Source organism: Daphnia magna, linkage group LG2 (genome assembly GCF_020631705.1).
Source record: "Daphnia magna isolate NIES linkage group LG2, ASM2063170v1.1, whole genome shotgun sequence".
Classification (NCBI taxonomy): domain Eukaryota; kingdom Metazoa; phylum Arthropoda; class Branchiopoda; order Diplostraca; family Daphniidae; genus Daphnia; species Daphnia magna.
Genome location: NC_059183.1, coordinates 1,803,132 through 1,814,866, shown reverse-complemented (window position 1 = coordinate 1,814,866; position 11,735 = coordinate 1,803,132). Strand labels below are relative to the sequence as shown.

General features: G+C 36.7%; 1 long non-coding RNA gene and 1 pseudogene across 1 annotated transcript; one reads left to right on the top strand and one right to left on the bottom strand.

Moving 5' to 3' along the window:
• Positions 1-5,201: 5,201 nt before the first annotated feature.
• On the bottom strand, positions 5,202-6,405 carry LOC116917182. Its single transcript, XR_004391040.2, has 3 exons — positions 5,654-6,405; positions 5,427-5,566; positions 5,202-5,363 (listed from the first exon to the last, which is right to left on the bottom strand). It is a non-coding gene; the product is annotated as an uncharacterized LOC116917182 (long non-coding RNA).
• A 1,758-nt stretch (positions 6,406-8,163) lies between these two features.
• On the top strand, positions 8,164-11,455 carry LOC116917729 (annotated as a pseudogene).
• The last annotated feature ends 280 nt before the right edge of the window (positions 11,456-11,735 follow it).

The window sequence follows — 11,735 nt, the reverse complement described above, 5'->3', positions numbered from 1 at the left end:
GTCAGATCGACTCTCTCACAATAGTCGACTGAGCAGTTGATCCAGCTCGACAAACGATCACTCTTCAAGTAGACCAAACCAAATAATAAGTCTTCAATTGATTCCCACTTACCTGTATATACTGGTTTCCCTAGTATAGGTAACGCTTGTCAGAGAAAGCTCGTTTTTATGGTTTTCCTTACCGATAGCCATGACAATTTTTTTTCATGTTTAATACTGTGCAACTGAATCAGGTCCGATCCTGTGTGAGTAGCGTCCTATAATCACTGGCTGCAGAAAGTTTAGCTACCAACCTCTTCCGATATTTATGGTGCTGAAGTCTATCGGCTGTTGATTGATTAATTTGGTCTTTTTGGCAAACGACAACAACAGCCTGGCATTGGATGTAAAAAAGCGACCAGCAATCTTTTTAAATAAAAATTTACGTTCCAAAGAGATGCAAACATGTCATAAAAAAAAAAAAAAATATTTTGGTTAAAAACAAAATTTTTTTTCCAATCTTTTTATGGAAGGAGTTGAGCTATACTGGCGTGAAACATGCCACGACACCGTTCGTTGACCACATTTTTGTATCACCAAAACAGCTTGAATAGCTTTTCGTTTTGACTAGATTGTTATTTTCCTTATTCAAAACAAATTTTTAAGGAGGTTTCCACTACTCAGGGTTAGAACATCCTCTTTCCATTGGGCATCAAATACGTTTTGTGCGATCAAAAAATAGGGCCAATAGGCTGTGCTAGAACTCTGGTGTGTGTTTTCATTAAACTTGTCATCAAATTAGTTTACTCGTCTATGAACTGTGACTTCATTGATACTGTGAAGCAGTATTCAAACTGTTTCACTCTTATTCGAACACATCGTGTTCAATGGTGTACGCAGTTTTACCGGATTTCCTCGATTTTTTCATTGCTAATCAACGTTGTTTGATTCATGGACCCATTTTAAAGACTCGATTGCTGTAGACTGAAATCTAATAGACGCCAAGAATCTTTACATTGCAAACAGAAGGTTTTCTTTAGCCCAATACTGCACGTGCATCAGCTAACATCAGGACGAGAGGAGAGGCACAATCACACCTTATAAGAACAGACAAGGGTTTAAGCCACTTGGCAAATACCATATATAGTACTACGTAGCACGCTCTATGAGCGTCTATCCGCTTTCGCTGGGAATTCAGCCAAAGATGTTAACCTTGACTTCAAGCTTGGACGTTTTCAAGCTGATATTATCGTTTATTTTAAATAGCTGCACTACCGGCTTATACCTATGTATGGAAGTACTGATGTCTTCTGGTATTTAAAATGAGAAAAAAAAAAAAGGTCTTGCCAGCATTCAAGATAGTTTTTTAAGACTAAATCATTACACATTTCTGTTTCCCGTAATTTACGTCACTAAATTTGATTAAATTAATGATACAAAATCCATTTCTTCATTTTTTTATAGTAATAATTTTATTATTCATAATGACCTCCTAAATATTTATGTTGGAATTTCAATAACATTAATAGAATATTGAAGAGATTTACTATTTAGCGTTGCTTTTCTCAAGAAATCCAGGCATGTATTACTTGTAACCCTCTTGTGACTTTCTCTCTAAGAATAAAAACGTAAAGGTAAGAAAATGGAAAGTAGAGAAACACACAAACTAAACAAGCAAAAAAAAAAAAAAGGTTATGACGTACAGCCTCCCATACACCGTGAATTCTCACCACTGCATTGCTTTTGAATACAATGCGAATAAATGTACTTTGCTATCATCGCTTACGCTGGTCTATTAAACAAGCTCTTTCTCGTTGATTTTTTGTTTTATCGGTAAGGATCTGTTATGCACTAGTGGGATTAAAACGAGGGGTCGCCGACTCTTTTCCAGGGTTTACCTCGAGAAATTTTTCCGTATTTGCTTTTTTTCTATTTCCGTGATTTCCGTAAATTTCCGTAATTTCTAGTTTTTCCCAAAATACCGTAAATTCCGCAATTCCCGAACTTATCCCTAAATTTCCGCGATTTTCCCTAGTTTTCCGTGATTTCTCCATTTTTTCGCGATTTATTATTACCCACTGGATAAACCATGAAAAAATGAAATCAAATTAAAGAAAATGATTTCATTTTATTTTATTTATAATGTCAAGCCACATTTATTGGGTAGGCGGGCAGAATAAGGTATAATCGGGGTTGTAATCGAGGCAATCGGGTCGAAATACTCGATCGATTAGGTTTTACCTTAAATCGATTGGTTGCAATCGGGGTTGCATCGCTGATTACGTACCCCGATTGAGCCCCACCCCGATGCCCCGAAATGTGAACAACGATTGGCAAAAAGTGCCCCGATTGGTTCAAGCGGGCTCGTGGTTGATCCTAGTTGTTATATCTTAGTTGTTTAAGGATATTGATGACCATATGAGACACCAGATTTAGTCCATTCTACCTCAAAAGACAGAAAACGTCCAATTTTAGATTTTTCATAACGCCATTTTCAAGTCCTTACTTCGTCTGCTATATTTGTTATCTAGCGACTACAGAGTTGCCAAATAGCTACATAACAAAAGAATGCTTCCACATAATGGCGTTTAGCGATCGGTCCCGATTAGCCAAAATCAGGTTAACCGCCCCACCCTGGCAAACGGCAATCGGGGCTGAATCGGGGTGCCACTTCGTCAGCCAGGGTGGGGCTGGAAAAAATCGAGGTTAACCCGCTTGCCCCGACGCCATTTGCAAAAATGGCGCCTGAATTCAAACTACGAAGTTGGGTCGGGTATTTATCGGGGAAACCGGGGCGAACTCCCCGATTTTCATCATAATAATGGATTTCGACTCAATCGATTATATTTTTACGTCAATCGATTGATTGCAATCGGAGTTGCATCCCCGACTAGGCACCCCGATACAACCACGATTGAGATCGGGGTTCAAAATTCTTCCCCCCGAACCCCCCACCCCAAGACCCGAATCGAAACCCGATTGGCAAAAATGCTCCCCGATTAGGGTCGGGGAGCATTTTCGATCCCAAATAGCGTTTTGTAAAAAAAATATAAGAAATTCTGAAATTACCAACAGTCCACGAGTAATTCATCTGTAATAAACCTGAATTTGTTAAAATTAACTAAATAAACATCCAAAACACTTTATCTGACGTTTGAAGGACACTTATTTTTATTTCCGTGATTTTCTTAAATTTCCGTGATTTCCCTAAATTTTCTAAATTTCTACCCCTTTGCCCGCTTTTCTTCAAGGAGTGAACCTCGAGAAAAAGAGTCGGCGACCCCTCAATTAAACGACAAATCTTTTATTGTTCTGATTTTTTTTTACAGAAATCAAAAGCAATTATTACCGCCTATGGATTGATGTATTAAGTACCGACTCCAGCACTACCTTTTCCCTGTTCCTTGGTGTCCCAGGTAGCACACAGACTCTGTTTCAGGTCTGTTACAGATCTGTTTTTGAGAGTCTGTAAATTGTTTGGAGTGAAACAATTTTACAGACTGTCATACAGGTCTGTGACAAACCTGACTTACAAAATCTGTAAAACATGTTTGTTACATAACGCTTACAGTATCCTGCACAAAAATCCGAACACCGATTTAATTTTTTTAAGCCACCTATAGAGCAGTAAAACATCCTACGTTGCATGTTCTCCACAAATGCGAAAATCTCATTTGTGTCCAAGTTGGTCTGCTGTGGCTGCAGCGTCTTATGGAGAAACCAACTTCTTCATGTTAAAAAATAAGTTTTCATAAATATAATTAAGATTTTCCCCCCTTTTCTTCCTATCAGAGGGTACCCTATTCATTTTTTTCATTTCCCATTTTTTTTTCTAGTCCTAGTTCTATCTGGTTTATTTTTATTTAGCTATTGTTTGTGAATGGTTTGTTGTTCATCCCCTTGTAGCAGACGAATTTCTGGCAGCAAACGAAATTCTTCGGCTAAAAGAGACGAGCAACTTACAAAAAAAAATAAAAAAAAAATAAAGTAGATAGAACTGGAGCTAGAAAAAAATATTGGGAAATGAAAAGATGAATAGGGTACCCACTGCTAAGAAGAAAAGGGGGAAAATCTTAATTATATTTATGAAAACTTATTTTTTAACATGAAGAAGTTGGTTTCTCCATAAGACGCTGCAGCCGCAGCAGACCAACTTGGACAGAAATGAGATATTCGCATTTGTGGAAAACGCGCAACGCAGGATGTTTTACTGCTCTATTGGCAAGGTAGTGGGTTTTTTGTTTGTTTTTCTTTAAGGGGGAGGGTAGACGGGGTGATGGACACGTCAGGGCAGGGTTGGGTAAGTCTAGACATAAAAAAAAAGTGCCTTAAAGTATTACGCTTTAAGGCAAGTTACAGGTCGGGACATTTTTGCAACCCCCAGGGTGGTGTTTTTTTTTAAACGACAGTTGGAAATTTAGGGCTTGAGCTTAGTAATGTTTCTTACCGAAACAATTTAGCTTATGTTTCAGCTGCCTGTGAAGATTTACGTCGTCGTCAATGGCGTAGTTGTAGCGTTTCTGAGTGTGATGCTGGAGATCGGTGTTCGATTCCAGATGAGGTGTTAAATAATTGAGGATATCTTACGAGAAATTCTCGATTATATATGAAACAAATTTTTATCGAGCAATATGTGCCTTTTTTTTTATTTTATAATTTAAAAAATAATAAACCCCTTCGTTTTAAAGTAATTAATATTCCCAGCAAATTCGAATGAAGAATGTTAAAACGATACCAAATATTTTCGCAATTCCGTATCGAGAATCGAACACTGATCTACGGCGTCGCAATCAGAGCCTCTACACATATGCCATCGGTATTGGCAACATTGTGCACAGGCAGCTATCTAACTTATTTGGGTATAGAATATAACACAGCCTAAGTCCAACATTTCCAACTGTCGTTTAAAAAAACACACCACCCTGGGGGTTGCAAAAATGTCCCGACCTGTTACTTGCCTTAAAGCGTAATACCTTAAGGCATAAAAAAAATGTCTAGACTTACCCAACCCTGCCCTATGTGTCCATCACCCCGTCTACCCTCCCTCTTAAAGAAAAACAAACCAAAAAAAAACCCTTTACCCCACCAATAGGTGGCTTTAAAAAATTAAATCGGTGTTCGGATTTTTGTGCAAGATACTGTACAACAGTCTTTGTTCTACACACTATTTACAGATTCATCCCACAAATCCGTCGTTTCAATAATTCAACTCACAATTTACATTAAAAATGTGTATTTAACACGCATTTCATGTTTATACACCACTTACATTTCTTAAAATGATAATCTTTAGTGGCCAAACGACGGGGTACTGACGAACAACATTCCGAAAACTGGCGATGCTTCTCCAAATAATGAGAAACCGATCCATCCCCCATTTCACACTACACTTAGAAAAAGTATTATTTAGTTGTTGTCCCAGCAAAATTATGTAAAGCTTTATGTACTTTAGCCATGCTTTTCAATACGGAGTGCACATCCGATAAAAGTTGGTGGTGAACGGCCAATTGACTTCGCATGATGGGGTTCAACTCATGTAACTCCTCAACTCGTGTAGATTGTTTCGACACCAGTTCATTCATCCGATCTTTAGATGCGAGGATTTTATCGACAATAAACAAAAACATATAAACATTACATTCAAAAATTATGGCAATTTATCTATTATTATTACCAGAAATATATTTTTCTGTCTGGTTAATCCAGTCTTCAGTGGTACCTTATTCTCCTACATTGATACATTGGGCTAATCGTACTTCGGCGTAGGTCAACTGGTCAACCATCAATTGGTATCGCAAACCTTCAGCAAGCAAACGTCTTGACATTGAGACAGCAACTACAAGAACAGATCATCAATCCAATCGTAAAAATTGGTCATGATGAAATAATTAAAAGGAATAATTTACTTGAACAAATTTAGAGTCTACGGCAAGTGCCTCTGGAGCCCCAGGTAAAAATTTACTTGGCAATTACTCAAGAAATACAATAAAAAAAACTCGAGTAATACTAAAGGATTTTGGAACAAGTATTTTTACAATAATAACATAGAAATACTATAGAATTACTTGAAGCAAAAAAACTTTTAGAAAATAAAGCAAGCAGTACCGAAGCAGTCATTTTCTAGTGAAACCCTCGTAAATGTACAATGAAATTCAGTGAATTTAGAATATAATATAATAGTAGACTAGTCTACCATTGACTAAAACGGAAAAAAAGAAAATCTTCGGTGGGGATTGAACACGGTACCATACATTACTGACTTTCACAGTATAGCGCCTTAACCACTCAGCTATTTTGATATAAAATTGTTACTACATTTTCCTGACTATATCGAGGATTCAGTTAAGAACTTAGAAAAAATTCTGACTGAAAACTAAAGTATGTTTACATTTAAGACATTTGAGTATGTGTTGATAATTAAATCCTACTTTTAATAATTATATATTAATTTTAAACTATAATTTCTATGTTTTTCATTTCTAATCGCTAATTTAACCCAAATATTTCCAAATAACAAAGAAAATGTTACAGTTCAATAACAAATTTAAAAAGCCAAAGTGGAAATAGTTGTATAAAAGCAAATAAAATATGACAAATTTAAAGGGGGAAGTAAAATTTATCTGTAAGTCATCAGAAGAAAGTTAGGAAAAAGGTAGAAACCAAAAATTGAGAGTAAAGCATATCACGAAAAATACACGCATAAAAATATATAAAGTAGAACTACAGTGGCAATCAGTAAAAACAATGTGAGTCTCAGTAAGAATATAGTGACATTAATGCCCAATGTAGTGAAACAGCAATTATTATAGTAAAACAGCAGTTTGTGTCAGTAACTATACAGTGAACACTACTGAAAACAAAGTGTGTCCAAGTAAACGTGTAGTTGTCACTAGTGAAACAGTAGTGTGTGTTACTAATACTGATATTGATAGAAAGAAAAAAATACTCCCACTTAGCGTTACTTTTATTTTACTGTGTTCACTATAGTAAAATGATAGTTTACTTGGCTACATTATCATTTTATTGTAGTGCAATCTACTACTTTTTTACCTCGGTAGTGAAACAGCAATTACTAGTGCCTACTTAAGTAAAACAGTAGTTTGTGTCAGTAAATATACAGTGAACACTACTGAAAACAAAGTGTGTCCAAGTAAACTTGTAGTGGTCACTAGTGAAACAGTAGTGTGTGTTAGTAATAATGATTTTGAAACAAAGAAAAAAAATACGCCCCCTTAGTGTTACTTTTATTTTACTGCGTTCACTACAGTAAAATGATAGTTTACTTGGCTACATTATCATTTTATTGTAGTGCAATCTAGTATTTTTTTACCTGGGAGTTCTCGTGCGAAAAGACTCGCAGTGCAAAATAGCAGTGCTGACACTTGCCAGAGCAGTGGCCAGTGAAGAAAGTGACTGTAACCGATGGAAGCATTTGCTATGGAGTTCGGTATATTCATTGAGAACCTGATAACAATGTAATGACATCAAGGGAAATTGGTCACGGACAAGCAATCGTTGCGAAATACCTTGAGAAGACTGGTATCCGCTCCCACTGCCCATTTGAGACGCTGCTCTACTTGAGTGGCAAATTGCGTCACTTGTTGGTGAAATTTTGGCTGTTTCAATAAAAGGGGAATTAGTGCCCCCCGGCAAACAAGATGCACAACAAATTAATTAAGCTGGCAACCCTACTTACATACTACTCCCCCCTACTCACACCCCCTTAGTTTCCATCATGCTCTTCAGTTGAATTTTTAGTTCCATAAATCCATACTGATTACTTCCAACATGCCTAGTCGTTGGTGAGGCTCAAGCCTGTCCACGTCCGCCAAATCCAAGTGGCAGGGCCACTTATCACAGAAGATCAGTTTCTCCATTGCCAGGTTTTTCTAATGAATACCATCATAAAACTCCTAAACCTGCAGAAAATCCAGCATTAAAAAAAACGGCGAAACAATTAGTGAAAAAAACATCAAAACCTACCGCCAAAGCCGCAGTTGAAGCCGCATAAAAAATTTCAGACAAAGCTCCAGTGAATTCTTCAGCCAAAGCTTCAGTGAATTCTTCAGCCAAATCCGTGTCAAAAGCTGGAATGAAATCTAATCCCAAACCATCATTGTCACCGGGTAAAATCTTAATTAAAATTAGTGCATGAATTAGATGATTTATTTGATTACGATAGATATGTTTGATGCATCACCATCACAGCCTCAACCTAGTCCTAGTGATGATGATGCATATGCTCAACCCATGCATTCAAGCGGCAGCAGATACAGCTTGGATTCAAGCAGAGAATACTTACCTCAAAAGGGCAACTGAGAAGATGAAATGGATGATGAAGAAGCTAGTGATGTGGAACAGCAAACTAATTTTGCTGAGAATGATCGGGACAGGATGTCTGCATCCAATTTATCTAGCACACCTAAAACATATATTCACAGTAAGAATAGATAAACTTGTAAATAAATTACACAATTAAAAAATAATTCATATATTACGTGTATAGAAAAAAAATCTCGACTGGAGTTCAGACATCATGAAGAGCAGAGTGAAGCTGCTCCCCAGCATGAGTCACAGGAAGGAAATGACGGTGAAAAATTTTAAATAGAAGTCAACCAAGACTCTATTTTTAAATTATTCAAACTATTACCGATTATGCAATCCACCTTAAACGAGGTATTGCGGTGCCAAGAAAACACTATGAGACATTTGAAATTGCTGGATCAAAAAATGGAAGGCATCACAAGAAAACTAGCAGGCGTAAACAACGCTGGACAATCAGAATCGGAGCATGTTGCCAGATTGCTGTCAAAACTACCGCTAAACTCAGTAGATGAAATGACTGAATTTCTAGAAGAAATCAAGGATGCGATTGCTGATAAAAGCATTACGATTGAGTATTTAGTAAGTAAAAATTAAGAGTATTCAATGGAATTATTTTAAATAGTTTTTTTTTTATTTTCTTTCCAAACAGAGAAGTGCATTCAAACTTGAGGGAGGCTCGACTGCAGAAAAACTCACCATTAATATATTAAAATCCGTGGTTTCTCTTAAATTAGCAGGGAAATTTACTTATTTTGGAGTAAAAACTAAAGACGGTGACGGTGACAAACTCGCGTTTAACACTACATATATTTGTGAATTATTAAAGAAATCTGTTAGGGAAAGCTTTCCGAAATCCGAGTTGGATGAGAAATTTTTTCAAAAACATATTTCAAATTGGCTGAATGGAAGTAAGGATTCGAGGAAAAAAAATTTAAGTGGTAAACGGGAAATCTGAAATTGATAATTTAATTTACAAATTCTGTATTCCGTGTTATTAAATTAACTTGCTACGTTTTCAAATATATTCTTTCTGCATCTCCAATTCCAATAAAAAATTTAATGATTTTCAATACTTTTCTTCATATTGTCCCTGAGGGTAAGGGTTAAGATTTTAAAATTCAAATAACGTTTAAGTCTATTGTAAACTGTAAGAGATGGCGCAAATTGGTTATCTTTCTCTGCAATATAAAAGCGGGAAAATTATTCGCGGAACAACAGTTTATTTAGTGAGTGTTTGTCAAGCATAGACATTTCGTGAAACCTTTTGTTGCCTATATACCTGAAAATGAAGCGTTCAGATTGCGCAAGTCGCTATTCATTATACAGTGACGCTAAAAAATTTCGTGAAAGTTTGTTTTCAGCATAAAACGTAAGCGACTGTGACAGAGAAAATGTTGAAGCTGTTTTTTTGGATTTTGTTAACACGTCATGTTGTGAAGTTTATAATGAGCAAGATTATGGTGCATCAGACGATTCGGGAGAGAATGAAGACGATTCGGGAGAGAATGAAGACGATTCGGGAGACAATGAAGACGGAGAATTAAGTGAAATGGAAAGCAGTTTTGAGGAAGATGGGGAGTTCACAGACGAAGAAGAGAGTTTGGAAAACAGAGTAGCTGCAATTGCTATCAAACATCGTCTATCAGGAGCTGCTGTAAGATCAATTACTAATTTACTTATCAGTTTAGGTCATACAATTTATAAGGATCGACGAACTATTTTAAAGACTCCTCGGACAAAGCTTTGTTCCACATCGTTTAAACATTTTGGGTTAATCAAAGGTCTTGATCGTAAACTGAAATCTGGCCTTCTTGGTTCAGCTGGTGCTGAATTACAAATAAGTATTGACGGACTCCCGCTGTGTAAAAGTCGTCCGACGGTTTTCTGGCCAATTCTTTGTGGGGTTAAGAATGCAAATGATAGCATTAATGAGGAAACTGTATTGCTGCAATCATTAGCATTCATTTGTGATGCAACTGCTCGAGCATTTTTTAGGGGAACAGTTGGTCACACAAGTTTTCATGGCTGTGAAAGATGTGATGTTGTGGGAACAACAAAAATGAGACGTCGTGTATTTAAATCATTTAATGCACGGCTCAGGACTGACTCAAGCTTCCGTGGACAACGAGATCAACGACATCACAAGGGACGTACACCTCTTTTGAATCTTGGTATTGACATGGTGAAGTGTTTTCCTCTTGATTAAGGCTATATGCATTTAGTCTGTTTAGGAACATTTAAACGCTTTTTAACCATTATTTTAAAAGATGGATATTGCAAAAATGATAAGAACCACAAATTAACAGACGAACAAATTCTTCGAGTAAATTATTTGATTGAATCTCTTAGTAAATATCTTTCCAGTGAATTTAATCGCAAAGGCCGTTCATCAGAAGAATTAGGACGGTGGAATGCAACTGAATTTCGGACGTTTCTTGTTTATACAGGTTTGGGCATTTTGAAAGAAGTGTTATCTGAAGAAAAGTATCATCATTTCTTGTATTTTTTTGTAGCAATGCGTCTTTTGCTGTCTCCTTCCCCAACCTCTAATCAAATTTCGTTTGCTAACCAATGTCTTAGGAAATACGTTCATCAATTTGACGTTATTTATGGCGATCAACATCTTGTGTTTAATTTGCATAACCTTATTCACCTTACAGATGACTGTGATTTTTACCAAGCCTCACTTAACGACATAAATGCGTTTCCCTTTGAAAACTATCTTGGTCAAATGAAGAATGACATTCAAGGGACAGTAAAACCTTTAGCGCAATTTTGTCGCAGCCAAGCCGAAAAAGATAATAATGAAACATTCCGTGGCAGCCTAAAGGTTAAAAGTATCACGGAGTCATTGAAGAACGATTCTATTGCGGATTCTGTCATAATGTTGGCTAACAAAAAAATTTTAAAAATTAAATCATTCAAATCTGGCGGTGGTTTAGCGGTTGCCCATGCTTTTAACATTTTATATGATTTAGATGGATCCAAAAAAATTTTCTTTAACGTGCCTATGCCTGCAACTGATGTTGATTTATATATTTGTGGTGACTTAAAGCCTCAACGACAACTTATTCCTATTGACTTAGTAGAAAAATCCATCAAATGTATTAAACTTCCTTTCAACGATGGGATGGTTGAACGACCCAAGTAACACAGCCCACTCGGGCTGATAGTGGGTCGATACGAAATGTCGATATCGGCGATATCGGGTAACGAGCCAATGCCACCTGTCGGCCCTATGTCGGAGCCGCCCCCTTAAAACCGTCGGGCCGATTTCATTGAAAACCGGTGAGCCGACATCGGACGAACGATGGTTCTCGATATCGGACAAACAGTATAAAATTCTTTTAAAATAAAATAAAATAAGATGTAATATAACTATAAATCTATAACCTATAAACCAATAAAATGCCGAATGACAAGTGAAAACG